The 15,635-nt window shown below is 61.9% G+C and overlaps 1 protein-coding gene across 4 annotated transcripts in view; it reads right to left on the bottom strand.

The window, feature by feature from the left end:
• NTRK3 (neurotrophic receptor tyrosine kinase 3) overlaps positions 1 to 15,635 on the bottom strand; it is a 262,599-nt gene that overhangs the window by 147,926 nt on the left and 99,038 nt on the right. The gene's annotated exons all lie outside the window — the stretch shown is intronic.

Below are 15,635 nucleotides of genomic sequence, written 5' to 3'. Positions count from 1 at the left end.
AGGGCTGGGCCTCACCCTGTGGTACCGTGTGCAGATCTGGGCCTCACCCTGTGGTACCGTGTGCAGGGCTGGGCCTCACCCTGTGGTGCTGTGTGCAGATCTGGGACTCACCCTGTGGTGCCGTGTGCAGGGCTGGGCCTCACCCTGTGGTACCGTGTGCAGATCTGGGCCTCACCCTGTGGTGCCGTGTGCAGATCTGGGCCTCACCCTGTGGTGCCGTGTGCAGATCTGGGCCTCACCCTGTGGTACCGTGTGCAGGGCTGGGCCTCACCCTGTGGTGCCGTGTGCAGATCTGGGCCTCACCCTGTGGTGCTGTGTGCAGATCTGGGCCTCACCCTGTGGTGCCGTGTGCAGGGCTGGGCCTCACCCTGTGGTGCCGTGTGCAGATCTGGGACTCACCCTGTGGTGCCGTGTGCAGATCTGGGCCTCACCCTGTGGTGCCGTGTGCAGGGCTGGGCCTCACCCTGTGGTGCCGTGTGCAGGGCTGGGCCTCACCCTGTGGTGCCGTGTGCAGATCTGGGACTCACCCTGTGGTGCCGTGTGCAGATCTGGGCCTCACCCTGTGGTGCCGTGTGCAGGGCTGGGCCTCACCCTGTGGTACCGTGTGCTGGGCTGGGCCTCACCCTGTGGTGCCGTGTGCAGATCTGGGCCTCACCCTGTGGTGCCGTGTGCAGGGCTGGTCCCTACCCACGTGCTGCCGTGTGCAGGGCTGGTCCCTACCCATGTGCTGCCGTGTGCAGGGCTGGTCCCTACCCTTGTGGTACCGTGTACAGTGCTGGTCCCTAGCCTCTGTGGTAACATCTTTGGTGCTGGCCCTTGGTCCCCCAAGGGCAATGTTTACAACACTGGTTCCTGGTTTCTCTGGTGCCGGCAGCTGTCACTCACTGTCCCCAGCACAAGGTGGGCCACCCTGCCCAGCCCTGCAGAAAACCCAGGCTTGTTGGGGCTGCGAGAGATCAGCAAGGTCCCCCAGGCCGTGCAGCCCTCCTTAGCTGCACGGGGAGGGCGCACACTCACCCACCCCCCCGGGATGCCACACCTCCCTGCAGGGTCCCCTCACTGCAGGAGCCCCCAGACAAAGAGAGAGTCTCCAGTGGCTGCCTCCAGCGCCTGCAGAGGGCGGAACAAGCCCCTCCCCTGTAAAATGCTCGGCTTTCCCAAGGATGGTGCAGGCGGGGCCCAGCTCTCCCGGCCTGGAGTGCTGGGGAGGTGGCGCCCAGCTCTGGAAGCACCGCTGAGCAAGGCTGGTGCCCGAGCACCTGGCACACCCGGGGCGTACTGGGATGGTGGCAAGGACAGGCTCAGGGGTCTCCACCTTGTAAAGGGTCGCTGGAGAAAACAGCTGCCTGAGGGCGCAATCTCCCAGGCCACTCAGACGGGCGGTGGCTCCCAGGCCCCCCCCCACCCCCCCGGGTGCTGCGGCTCTCTCCAGACGATGGCCCCTGGGCCGGCACGGGCGGCACCTCCTAGCAATGCTGCCGTTCAACCACGGCGAGAACAACGGACGCACTCACCTCCTGGAACTCAGTGACCCCTCGATGCACCCCGGTCGGGAGGCCTCTGAAGCAGCAGCTGGGCTGGAAGCGAGATCTTGGCAGAAGCGGGCTGGCCCCACCCACTTCGCACCAGGAGCCAGGGTCCGGGCTGTAGCTTGCTTTCCTGGATGGCCCAAGTCCCAGAGCCTCTGGCCTCGACTCTGGCCTGGGAGGTGTCCTCGCGGGGCCTTTACCTCCGCCAGGTGTCCATGCTGTGCAGCCACTTCCAGCGCAAGCCCCAGGGCAGGTCCAGCTCCAGCCCCTTCCACACGTCTCTGCATCCCACCCAAGCGACGGAGATCAACACCAGATCAAACTTCAAAGCTCCAAGGAGACACCCACTGGGACCCAGGCAAGCAGTGCCTGGCTCTCCCAGGTGTGGGGGGCGTGAGGGGCAAGTGTGGCAAGCTCGGTGCCCCTGAGGCCCAAGTGCATGCTGGGAGCCACAAACATCGCCACCACCCGCTCCCCAGCAGGAAGCTGTCGGGCCCAGGGCTGACTGGTCCCCACTTCCTCAGGTCTCACCCAAAAGCCCCATCTCCCCCCGCAAGGATGGCTTGTCTGTAGCTGCCCAGCCTTCTTCCCTTTCAGACAAATCGTCTCGCCTCCTACCAGGGAATCATCTTCCCACGGCTGTACACGGTGCACGTGGGAGGAAACTTTCCAGATGTGACCTTGGGTAACCCCTCCCCGGAACACACAAGGGGCCCCAGGCTGTCTTAACCACGCTGCTCCGTGACCAGGCGTAAACTGCAGGGAGAGCCAAGCACATCCCAGCACAGAATCCCACCCCCACCGCCCCCAAACCTGGTGGCCACGGAGTCTGCTGGCCGGGGAAATCCTCCGTGAGCGGCCTGTCGCCTGCTGGCCAGAGTCCGTTCCTGCTGCTTACGTACAGGTGTGCGATGGAGTCACCCTGGCTGTCGTGGACGGAAGGGCCTGGGCCGCCACGCTCCAGCTAAGACCCTGCACGCCTGAGACTCAGACCCAGAGGCAGAAGCCCCCACTCACGCCGGCCCACCCGACTCTGCGGGCACTCGGAGCCCCCTACTCATACTGTCCACCTGCCTGTACGGGCAGCTGTGGGAGGCGCGCTCCAGCTCTCTGGCTGCCCTGGCCAGCTGTGCCCCTTCTCTGCCTGGAGGCTTCCTCCAGCACCACACAGGGGAGCGTGCGCGGCACCCCAGGCCGGGACCACCACAGGTGTGGTCTGGGAGCTAACAACCCGGGGGCAGCCCACAGCTCACGGTGGAAGAGGGGTCAGCAGGCGACCGGCCCAGGCCCTCCACCTTCAGAGGGAAGCCAGTTGGGATGTAGCACCCCAGGTCTGACGAGTCACCCCAGTTGCCCAGGGCACGAATCAGCTCAAGCCACGCCCTGCATACCTTTCTCTCCCTCCACCCTCACTCTCTTAATGACCTCACATCCACAGTCCTTGTCTCAGAGTTGGCTTCAGTAGAACCCACACTAAAGTGCAAAAGTGGGAAAGAATTTAAGAGACTGCCCCAGAGAAGGCAGAGTCTGTGGTGCTCCGGGCTCTTAGCCGAGGGCGGGTTCCTGGCTACGGCATGACTGGTGCCTCCACGGGACAGGCACAGGGGGCCAGGGGCAGAGGCGCCACCAGACAGCCACACAGGTGCTAGGACGGGGCGATTTACGGCTTCATGGGCATCTGTGCCTGCGACACAGAGAACAGGGAATGCTGGCGTTAGCTGACACATGCGCTGGGGAGGGCACGCACTTGTTCGCAAAGGAGCATCGGTCGGCTCTGTCCCTCCATCTTGCCAAATGTATGTTGTGAAGTCCCCCTCTGCCTTTGACCAAAGGAAACGAAGGCAAACGCAGCCCACATCACATCTGAAACAGCAAGGCCAACCCGAGCAGCACCGACCACACCAGCCACGGGACTCCACAGAGGCCCGAGTGCCGAGGAGACTGGAGCCGAGATCCGGGGGGGCTCCATGAGAGCTGCAAACGCAGCATCCGCCAAGTCTTCCTTGGAAAAGTGATCCATGCTGGCTGGACTGTGGGTACTGCCTGCCCCCAGCATTAGCGAGGGGGACGTCCTTTACAGAAGATACCACACCCGAGCCGTGGAGGGCCGTGGAGGGGCCGTGGAGGGGCCGTGGAGGGGAGGCAGCCCGGCTGAGGGTGCAAACAAGGGAATCATGACAGCGTGCAGATTCCTTTCCTGGGAGAGGCCCTGGGAGCTGGCCGCTACAGCGAGGTTGGAGTGAGGCCTAGGGAATGTGTTAACAGCTTTATCAACCACCCGGAGAAGACGTGAGAAGGACACTGAACCACAAAGAGAGGGGCCCAGGGCCAGCGCAGAGGACAGAGGGGGCAGAACCGGGAGGCACGCGACAGATGGGGCAGTGACGGTGGAAGGGAGGCACGGGCTCAGCCGGAGGCACACGGGAGCCCAAAGAAAAACAGCATCGCCCTGTGAAACTCTAAAAATTAACGCAAAAAAGTTAACTGATGTTTAAAATCTTACCTTGCTGGGGTTTTTAGTTTGGGGCACCCACTGAAATGACCTGCCCCAGAGGAGCTCGGGTACCTCACCTTAATCTTGAAAGGTTGGGGGGAGGGGCTAAGTGACAGCAAAGACCACAGGGTGCAGGCAGCATCGCTGTGAGTGGCTGCAGGACCACCAAGGAGGCCACGGGAGCCTGGGACTGTGGCTGACAGATTCCAGGTACTGGCAGCCTGTTGGCCCAAAGCGGGTAGCAACCTGGACGGAATTCTGTAGTGGAGAAGCAGGCAGAGGGGAACAGCCCAGCCAATGAAATGAACAGGATGAGGTGAGGGGACAAGGGAGGGCAGGTGCCCGCTGGGGTGGCTGTGCCTGCCGAGAGCCAGCAGCGGAGGCGTGCATCAGACGCTGGTCGTGGGGGAGCTGCCACGGAATGTGGAAGCAAAGTGGGCATGCTTAATTGTGCAGCCTGCACTCGTCCCTTAGCTGCCGAGTTCTCACTGCAATCCTTAAGGATTTACGCAGCGAAGGGCAGAGCCTGAGCCGCAGACTTGCAGGGTGCTGTGTGGAGGGAGCCGGGCATGGGAGTCGGGGCTGTGCCCAGCCTGGCTCTGCCCCAATTGGCTCACTCCTCAGAGAAGCCACTGGCTCGCTCCTGGGGTCTCCGATTCTTTGCACCACTTGTCTCTCATCCCTGCACCTTGTTGACCTAAGACTTAGGAGTGTTCATGGGGACAGGAAGAGGGGGGCTTCACACGTAGGGGCAACCCCCCATGAAGTGCAGCCCTGTGGAAGGCTGCAGGAGGGGCTGGCATGCAGGCACAGCAGGTTACGCTGCTGCTTACGACATTGGTATCCCATGGAACGCTGGCTCAAGTCCCAGCTGCTCCACCTCTGATCCGACTTCCTGCTAATGTGCCTGAGAAGGCAGCAGAAAAGGGCCCGGGTACTCAGGGCCCCGCCAGCCACGTGGGAGACCTGGGTGGAGTTCTGGACCCTAACGTCAACCTGGCCCGAGCTGCTCCAGACCTGGCTGTTGGGGTGGCCATTTGGAATGAAACAGTGGGTGGAAGATCGCTCTCTCCTCTCCTCTCTCCCTCTCTCTCCTCTCTCTTCATCCAGAGCCCCTGACCCCCAAGGCCTGTCTGCATAGCTTAGAGGCCTGCGGCACAAGCACACACCACCCTCCGTCACAGCCGGATGGGCACGTGACAGGCCTGGGTGTGGCCTTCGCACCTTTGCTGGCAAGATGGAGACCCACAGCCACCTGCTGGCCCGGGGCTTGGCGCTGTCTGCACACCAATGCATTTGCTCCTCACCAGAACACTGTGTTACAGACCCTACCACCCCACTGTACAGATGAGGAACACTGAGGCTGAGGGTTGGGCAATAGGAGGTCGCTTTATGCATCAACTTAGCCAGACCCATACCCACCTCCTAAATCCGACCCTAAGTGCCGCTGTGCAGGAGTCGGACAGGTATGCCGTGTGCGGGTGCGTCACAGGTGGGTGGATGTGGACAGCCACGGACTTTAAACAAGGATCACCCTCGGCAATGTGAACGGGGCCTCGTCCACTCAGCTCAAGACAGCAACACAGATTTGCTTCCAGGAAGACGGATTCTGCTTGAAGACCACAACACCAACGCCTGCCTGGCTTCCAGACTGCTGGCCTGTCCTGCACACGTGGGACCTGCCAGCCCTCGCTGTTGCAGGCACTGTGCCTTTAAATAAACACAGACCCGGGGGGCAGGGGGGAGAGGGAGGGAGGAAGGGAGGGTACAAATATGATGGATGGATAGGATGAGTACAGATATGACAGATGGAGATAGATAAACAGATACGATGGGTGTGGTAGAATGAGGAGGCCATGCCAAGATGGCCGCTGGCAAGCGAGCGTCAGTTACTCAGGAATGGCTTTGAAACCCACCTGGTAAACAGAGCCTGCCTGGCAACAGGCTGTGATTGGATGGCTTCAGATATTGCCTGGCAACAGGCTGTGATTGGTTAGGGCATAAACCGCCCCTTGAATGGATTGGCTGGTCTTGGCTATGTAAGCTGTTGTACCAACTGAAATAAATGAGTCTGCAGGTTGCTTGCCTCAAGCCCACTTTCACCTGACTCCCAGGGTCTGTGTGGTGACTCCGCGCCTCTTGACCCCACTATGCTCCTCCTCTCAGAAACCAATCCACTGCAACATTGTTGAGAAATCAACTACAACAGATGGATGGATGGGTGGATGGATGGGTGGGTGGATGGGTGGATGGATGGATGGATGGATGGATGGGTGGGTGGGTGGGTGGATGTGTGGATGAATGGGTGGGTGGGTGGATGGATGGGTGGGTGGGTGGGTGGGTGGTTGGATGTGTGGATGGATGGGTGGGTGGTTGGATGGGTGGGTGGGTAGATGGGTGGGTGGATGGATGGGTGGGTGGTTGGGTGGGTGGGTAGATGGGTGGGTGGATGGATGGATGGATGGATGGTTGGATGGGTGGGTAGATGGGTGGGTGGATGGATGGATGGATGGATGGATGTGGGGGTGGATGGATGGGTGGGGGGGTGGATGGATGGGTGGGGGGGTGGATGGATGGGTGGGAGGGTGGTTGGATGGGTGGGTAGATGGGTGGGTGGATGGATGGATGGATGGATGGATGTGGGGGTGGATGGATGGGTGGGGGGGTAGATGGATGGATGGATGGGTGGGAGAGTGGGTGGATGGGTGGGTGCTTGGATGGGTGGGTGGGTAGATGGATGGATGGATGGATGGATGGATGTGGGGGTGGATGGATGGATGGGTGGATGGGTGCATGGATAGGTGGGTGGATGGGTGGGTGGGTGGTTGGATGGGTGGGTGGATGGGTGGGTGGGTGGATGGGTGGGTGGGTGGGTGGGTGGATGGATGGGTGGGTGGGTGGGTGGATAGGATGACTATAGATATGACGGATGGAGACAGACAGCTATAATGGGTGGATGGACAGAGGGACAGGATGGATGGACAGATATCCTATCTGGGGTGGGAAAGCGGAGTAGAGTGTTGTCCTGACTCAGCAGACATGGGACCACCTGACTCCCTTCTTGCCATGAGCTGGGTGCAGAAAGACCTCGGATGGTTCAAAGACAGAAATGGCTCGTTCTCCATGTCAAAACCCCATCCCGTCCCTGCCGGTCCACGCTCAGCAAGGCTCTGGGGAGGACAGTCTGAGGGGACAGTGATGCTCAAAGGACATGCATTGTCCCCATGGGAGGGTGAGGGACACAGGACTAGGGAAGTCCCTCACAGTCTCCCTCTCAAAACAGAGCCCCCACTTCAACAGGAGACAGTAGGCTCCATCCTCTTTGGGGCCGAAGTGTGGAACAGGTCCCTAGGCATGGCCCAGCGGCCCTGGCCATGGCAGCACAGTTTGGGCTCTGTTCTACGGGATGCCAGTGGACAACCCACGGATGGACACTTGTCTGCATGTTTTTGTGTGTTCTCGGGCATCACCAGGTCTGTTCAGTTCCCCACCAATGGACACTGCTCTGAGTGTTCTTGGCCAGGACCAGTCTGCAGCTGCGCCTGTAGGCTCCAGCACTCTTGCCTTAGGGACTGCCTCCTCCCCCAACAAGCCAGACACCCACTGTGCTGCCGTCGGGAGAGCCGGCCTGGGCAGAGAACAGCACTTTCCAGAATGTCTCCGCTACAAGCGGCACGGAGGATGCCTCATGGGCACAGGTCTGGGAGACGCACGAGGGCCATGTTCACCCTAACACCGAAGGCTGCCTGTGGGTATGTCCAGGAAGACCGCTGCGTGAGCCTCCTTCAGCTCACAGGAGTTGATTATGGTCTTAAAGTAAGATTTGTGGACCAGTGCTGTGGCATAGCAGATAAAGCCACGGCCCATGTAAAAGATTTGTGGACCAGTGCTGTGGCGTAGCAGATAAAGCCACGGCCCATGTAAAAGATTTGTGGACCAGTGCTGTGGCGTAGCAGATAAAGCCACGGCCCATGTAAAAGATTTGTGGACCAGTGCTGTGGCGTAGCAGATAAAGCCACGGCCCACAGCCCCGATGTCCCAGATAAACACAGGTTCCTGCCCAGCTGCGCTACTTCGGATCCAGCTCCCTGCCAACGGCCTGGGAAAGGCAGCAGAGGATGGCCCAAGTGCTTGGGCCCCTGCAGCCATGTGGGAGATCCGAAAGAAACTCCTGGTTCCTGGCTTCAACCTGGCCATTGCCGTCCTCTGGGGAGTGAACCAGCAGGTGGAAGTTTCTATCTCTCTGTCTCTCCCACCCTCTGTAACTCTTTAGAGTAAATAAATCTTTTTAAAGAAAATCAAGGACGTCTCTCACCTTCCTGCTGAAGTCCCTTCTTCTGAGGAAGATGTGCGTTTTTAAATGTGACCTTGGTCTCCAACTGCAGCCAGGGACCGTGTCTCCCTGGCACCTGGCCCTGGCCCTTGCTGTGTGCCCAGGATGAAGGTCACAGCTACTGCCTCCCACCGTGTCTTCTTCACACAGCTTGACTCCCAGCGAGTCACCCTCGGCAGCCTCAGGCCAAGGCCACGTCCCAGCTGTTGGCACTGCGGCTCAGCTGCTTCAAACTGTGTGTGCACACGTGTGTGCATTGCGTGTGCCGCACACCAGGTCTGCTGCCCACTCAGGCGTTCTGCAGCCCAAGCATCCCCACATGGGTCTTCCCTCGGCTGACACTGGGCAGACAGGCGGAGAGGGCAGCGTCCCCAAACACCCGGCCAGCACCGCAGGAACAGGGAGGAGCATCCTCCACACGAGGGCTAAGGGGCCAGCACCCAGGGGCGAGCCCTTACTCCACCTCTGCCGGTCTCGTTAGGGCTGAGCCTGGTGCAACTTCCCGGCCTTTGTCCCACTTGGTGGCGAGCCCTGAAATCCTCCAGTCCTGGTGCTCTCCACAGCCCAGCATATCAAGAGACTTCAGCCAAAGGCAGGCTGTGCAAGGGCTGACTCCTGAGACTTCACCCTCAAACAGCTGGGAAGGGTCACCATGAGCCAGCTGGACCATGGGGTTCTCAGAGGGAGGGGGCTCCCAGAGGGAGGGGGCACAGCCAGCGGGCCGGCGGACATGCCCTCGTGTTCCTGCCGAGTCCAGGCGGTGGCTGTGCTGCTCGTGGGGGCCCAGGCTCAGCTGTCTGTACACCACAGCAGCATCCACTCAGGGTGTGGGGGCACCTGAGGGGGGCCGCTGGCCCTGCCACTGCTGTCCTGAAGGCCAGGATTGGAAGAGCCCTCCAGGACAAGGGGCCCAGCTGCTGGCCACTGTCAGTCGGGGAACAGAGGGTCAGTGAGCAGGTGTCTGTCAATCACACACACACACACACCCCCCCCCGTTAAGTTGTAAAGGCAACAAGTCCATCCACCAGGGCCTCAGACCAAGGCCCCTGGGCCAAAACTGCCCAGCACCTGTGACTGTCAATAGAGCCTGTACAGTCACACTCCTGCCCTCCGTACTGTCGGCAACACCGAGCACCGGCAGCCATGGCCAACAAGGTCTAAGATATTCCCCATCTGGCCCTCCTGGTCTACACCAGAGCTTCTCGGCATTAGTGAGCACCAGAAGCGCCGAGCGTGCCTGTGAGGAAGCTGACTCCCCAGCGCCCCCTACCCCAGCCTCGGGCCCCGGGAGCTGCATATCAATTCAATCAGGCCTCTGCTGCAGGGGCCTGAGGACACGCTAGGAGGCCCCCAGTCTGTGCAGTCAGCAATCCCACGTGACCCCAGCGCCACAGCCGGGCTCTGGCATGGGAGTGACAGGGTCCTGGATCCCGGGGGCAGGGACAGGAGCTCCGCCAGGCTCACGGGCATCAGGTCTGCTGCGTGTTGTTTCCCAGATGCAGCACAGAAAATGGGGAAGACAAGCGCGTCTGCCACCCCAAGGCCAAGGCCAAGGCCATCGCCACTCCGACTACAGCACCCTCCAGCCCAGGTGCCCCAGCTGAGCTTATCAACGTGACTTCTCTGTCTCACAGCAGAGAATGAGAGCAGAGAAGCTGCTCACCGTCTTCCTACTCGAACTAAATGTTTCCACATGTCACTAAACACCGCCCCACAATTCCATTTTTGGCAGCCGCCGTAAACACACACTCAGCAGATCTCTGCGTGCTGATATGAAGTAAGCCAAGACGGACCGCTGCAGAAACGGCGGGCCGGAAAAGAGGTTTTAACGGGACCCACCCACCAGCGTGCGAGAACGGGCTGCCTCTGGGAAGGGAGGCAGGACCCCTACCCCAGCGGCCTGGGCAGCAGCAGGTCAGGACTGCACGCGAGCCATTTCTCACTCCCCAAGCTGTGAAAAGTCCACTGCATCCCTAGCCGCTTGGGGAGGTGGGCAGCCGCGGACCAGGCCACTGTGCCAGAGCCAGCATCCCACATCAGAGGACTCGGTCCAAGTCCTGGCTGCTCCGCTTCCAACTCAGCTTCCAGCTAAGGCGCCTGGGAGGCAGCTGATGATGGCCCAGCCCATGCCACCTGTATGGGAGACCCAGCTGGAATCCTGGGCTCCTGGCTTTGGCCTGGTTCACTGGGGAATGAACCAGTAGATGGAAAACCTGTGTCTCTGCCCCTCCTTGTCTGTCATTCTGCTTTTCAAATAATCAGGGCCAGACACTGTGGTGCAGCAGGTTAAGCCTTCAGCTGTGATGACAGCATCCCATAGGGGCACCGGTTCAAGTCCTGGCTGCTTCCCTTCCAATCCAGCTCCCAGCTAATGTGCCTGGGAAAGCAGCAGAAGATGGCCCAAGTGATCGGGCCCCTGCTATCCATGTGGGAGATCTGGATGGAGTTCAAGGCTCCTGGCTCCAGTCTGGCCCAGCCCCTGTGGTTACGGCCATTTGGGAAGTGAACCAGTGGATGAAAGGTCTTTCTCTCCCTTCCTCTCTCTCTTTCGGCCTTTCAAGTAAATCAGAAAATATTTTTTAAAAGGATAACAATGGTCATTTTATTACCTGCATTGTGGTGCACCCCACGTGTGAACCGTAAGAACTGAACCAGCTCTTCACTCTCATAGCTCAGTGCTCCTGAACTCCACAGGTTCGCTGGCCAAGTCACCGCCCAGCTGCCTGTGCCTGTGGCCTCGGGAGACTCGGCAGGGGCGTCGCGGGCGACCTGCACTTTCCCAGCAGGCAGGAGGCGGCTCTCCAGGAGCCCTGCCCCTCCGGCTCGGCAGCAGCAAGCGGTGACCTCGTCCCAAGCATAGCACCCTGGGTCTCAGAGGGATCAGTAACCCCCAGTCCCAGGGCCTGGACTGCACTGGGCGAACAGCACTGCCGGCACCTGCCCAGGCCCCGCCACCTCACACCCACAGTTCCACACACACGAGCGGCTGCACGAAGCCACAGGCAGCAGCTCCCAAACCCCTTCCTGCTTCACACCCGCCCCAGACCTCCCGGCCCGTGCACCCCGAGTGGACGGGAAGGCGGGGCCAGGGGCTGGGCGGCATCACTGCCCATCCCTGGGTTTCATCTCCTCCTCTATACAATGACGGCACAGGCCCGGGAAGCCCAGGCACTGCGGCCACCGTAACTCATCGCCCTGCCTGCCCTGTGACAGCAAGAGGGAGCCAAGAAGCGCGAGGCTGGGTCTTGGGCCAGAGACACCTGATCCTGCAACATTTAGCTACTCGCCAGGTGCTCAGGAGGAAGAGAAGTCAAAGCACTGGCTCCACGGCCTCAGAAGACCCACAGCCAGCTTCCTCCTCCCGGACGAGAGCCGTGCACACGCTCTGTGAAAAGCGCAGGGCGCCTCGTGGCCGTGCACACGCCAGCACCTGTTCCCAGGTGATGCCACACCCAGTGAAGCAGGCAGGTGTGTGCAGGTGTTCACGGAAGGGCAGCCAGGAGGGAAGCAGGGGGTCACTTGTGTTGTCTGGAAACCGGGCTGCCGGGCAGGGGACTCCAGACCCCTGCCTAACCACCACGGCACTGCCTTTCAGGCCACAGCTTCTTCATTCTGGACACGGGTGCAGGGCCCAGCCGCGTCGCTCACCTGGCTTTCCGATGCCTTTCGTCAAGACGAACTCCGCATAAACCCTGAACCACCTCCTTGCAGGCTACAAGACTTTTCCATATTTCTGTGTCTCCGGTACCCACCTCCCAGCCCCCCAGCCATCAGAGAGGGAAGGCATGGCTCAGTGGGGCGGGGCTCCCAGCAGCCTCGACGCCCTCTGGCCCCGGCTTCACCAAGAGCAGAGGGAACCTGCCCTGTGCCCCCAGCACCACTCCAGACCTCTGTGACACCAAGAGATGAGCCACGTCCAACACAGCCCCTGCCAAGCCAGCAACTGGGTCAGCGAGACGGCAGCCCCGGCGTCTGAGAGGACGCATTTCCAGCTGCTTCCCGTCAGTGCTGGCCGACAGCAGTGTCCGGAAGAACCCCGCACCCACCCACACAGGGGCCCGACGACCGGGAAACGAGCGCGACGGGGCTACTTGGGAGTGAGCAGTGTAAGAGCCGAACCTGTTCTGGATGTGCACAGGTGGAACCGCGTGTCTGCACGTGGCAGGCGCAGGATTTGGCATGTGCTCGGCACACACAGGTGGAGGTGCAGGTGCACGGATTGTTGGCCTGGCCACGGGTACCAGATTGCCCCACGGGGGAGGCAGCCGCTAATTGGGCAATCAGTGGGTACCGGGGTGTCAGGGAGAGCACCACAGGAGTGCGGAGACACAGACGGGGTCAGGGGGGCGGTGCCGGCGGGACAGGAAGAGGCGCGGTGTGAGCAGAACCACGGGGCAGGGAGCTGAGCACTACAAGGGTTGTGTGGGGCAAACTGGGGCGCGATGCGGTCTTAGGACAGCAGATAGTAAACGAGGCCACCGCAGAGGCCGCACACACACAGATCTGCCACTTCGGTGCAAGGGGGAAGAGCTAGGAAGGTACAGGCAACAGCAGCCGTCCACGGGCCAGGAGTGCAGACACGGCCCTGAGACGTCAGTCGCCTCCTGGGCCCTCGAGGCCCCCGTCTGACACGCAGCCCGCTCCAGTCCAGGTGCCCAAGTGAGTCTGCCTTCAGTCACCAACCCCTGCCCCCTCTTCACAGTCTGCCCACGGCTCATTTGAATACTTCAGATGATTCCAGAACACCTCGGTCTGCCTCACTGGGACGCGTCAGGTCCAGCAAGACAGAGCAGGGGCTCCTGGGAAGTCGGGCGGCCAGCACCCCATCTCTGCCCTTCTCCCTGGCTGGCTGCTTCCTCCCAGGGTCTAACTGCAACAGCAGAGGGCCACTGGCCTGGGGACGTCGCCCTTGCTCCCTCCTCTAGGCCCTGAGCCCCTCAGGGACCTGACAGACAGCACTTCCTGCATGCAAATTCCACCTCCCCAGCTCCCAGGAAGCAGAGGCCTGAGGGCTCCTCAAGCCTTTCACGGCCCCTCCCTCCCACCTGCACTACAGCACGCTGTGAGCCCCGGCCCAGAGCCTGCCTTGAAATGCAAGTTTCAGCCCTGGAGCTGGCTCCCAGACCCCCAGGCCCCCAGGCCATTTGGCTCCACCCATGGGGCCAGGGCAGAAGGATGCTGACCCCCTGCTGACCCTGCTCCTGCCAGTCCCCAACCCCAGCCTCAGAGGCAAGCCACACCCCACTGCCCACCCCGCCACCATGGGCTCCAGGGCCCTGCCATGGAAGCCACGTTGCTCTTGGCACCGTCCTGGGGTGCTGTGCTGAGTCCAGAGCTGGGGTCCACCCGCCAACACCAGCACAGCACAGAGACAGGTGCAGACGAGGGAAGAAAACTCCCACAGACCGCAGAGAGGAGGAGCCCACCACCCACAGAGAGGAGAAGCCCAGAGAGCAGTGAGGAGGAGCCCACCACCCAGAGAGAGGAGGAGCCCACCACCCACAGTGAGGAGGAGCCCACCACCCAGAGAGGAGGAGCCCACCACCCACAGTGAGGAGGAGCCCACCACCCAGAGAGGAGGAGCCCACCACCCAGAGAGAGGAGGAGCCCACCACCCACAGAGGAGGAGCCCACCACCCAGAGAGGAGGAGCCCACCACCCACAGTGAGGAGGAGCCCACCACCCAGAGAGGAGGAGCCCACCACCCAGAGAGGAGGAGCCCACCACCTGCAGAGAGGAGGAGCCCACCACCCGCAGAGAGGAGGAGCCCACCACCCAGAGAGGAGGAGCCCACCACCCACAGAGAGGAGGAGCCCACCACCCACAGAGGAGGAGCCCACCACCCACAGAGAGGAGGAGCCCACCACCCACAGAGAGGAGGAGCCCACCACCCACAGAGGAGGAGCCCACCACCCACAGAGAGGAGGAGCCCACCACCCAGAGAGGAGGAGCCCACCACCCACAGAGAGGAGGGGCCCACCACCCACAGAGAGGAGGAGCCCACCACCCACAGAGAGGAGGAGCCCACCACCCACAGTGAGGAGGAGCCCACCACCTGCAGAGAGGAGGAGCCCACCACCCACAGAGAGGAGGAGCCCAGAGAGCAGTGAGGAGGAGCCCACCACCCACAGAGAGGAGGAGCCCACCACCCAGAGAGGAGGAGCCCAGAGAGCAGTGAGGAGGAGCCCACCACCCACAGAGAGGAGGAGCCCACCACCCACAGAGGAGGAGCCATCACCCACAGAGGAGGAGCCACCACCCAGAGAGGAGGAGCCACCACCCAGAGAGGAGGAGCCCACCACCCAGAGAGAGGAGGAGCCCACCACCCAGAGAGAGGAGGAGCCCACCACCCAGAGAGGAGGAGGAGCCCACCACCCAGAGAAGAGGAGCCCACCACCCACAGAGAGGAGGAGCCCACCACCCACAGAGAGGAGGAGCCCACCACCCACAGAGAGGAGGAGCCCACCACCCACAGAGGAGGAGCCCACCACCCACAGAGAGGAGGAGCCCACCACCCACAGAGAGGAGGAGCCCACCACCCACAGAGAGGAGGAGCCCACCACCCACAGAGAGGAGGAGCCCACCACCCACAGTGAGGAGGAGCCCACCACCCACAGTGAGGAGGAGCCCACCACCCAGAGAGGAGGAGCCACCACCCAGAGAGGAGGAGCCCACCACCCACAGAGAGGAGGAGCCCACCACCCACAGTGAGGAGGAGCCCACCACCCAGAGAGGAGGAGCCCACCACCCAGAGAGGAGGAGGAGCCCACCACCCAGAGAGGAGGAGCCCACCACCCACAGAGAGGAGGAGCCCACCACCCAGAGAGGAGGAGCCCACCACCCAGAGAGAGGAGGAGCCCACCACCCGCAGAGAGGAGGAGGAGCCCACCACCCACAGAGAGGAGGAGCCCACCACCCAGAGAGGAGGAGCCCACCACCCAGAGAGAGGAGGAGCCCACCACCCAGAGAGGAGGAGCCACCACCCACAGAGAGGAGGAGCCCACCACCCACAGAGAGGAGGAGCCACCACCCACAGAGAGGAGGAGCCCACCACCTGCAGAGAGGAGGAGCCCACCACCCAGAGAGGAGGAGCCACCACCTGCAGAGAGGAGGAGCCCACCACCCTCAGTGGCCCCCCAGCCCCACATCCCTCCCCATCATCCACACTGCCCAGTGATCAGCATCCAACCACGTGGGCCACAGACCCAGCTACCAAGATCGGGGTGCAGGCGGGAGCTGCAGCAGTGCCACCAGGGCCCTCAGGTGAGGGGGCCAACCC

Source organism: Lepus europaeus, chromosome 11, assembly GCF_033115175.1.
Source record: "Lepus europaeus isolate LE1 chromosome 11, mLepTim1.pri, whole genome shotgun sequence".
Lineage (NCBI taxonomy): Eukaryota > Metazoa > Chordata > Mammalia > Lagomorpha > Leporidae > Lepus > Lepus europaeus.
The sequence above is the reverse complement of the archived record's forward strand: the minus strand, read 5'-3'. Positions and strand labels throughout refer to the sequence as shown.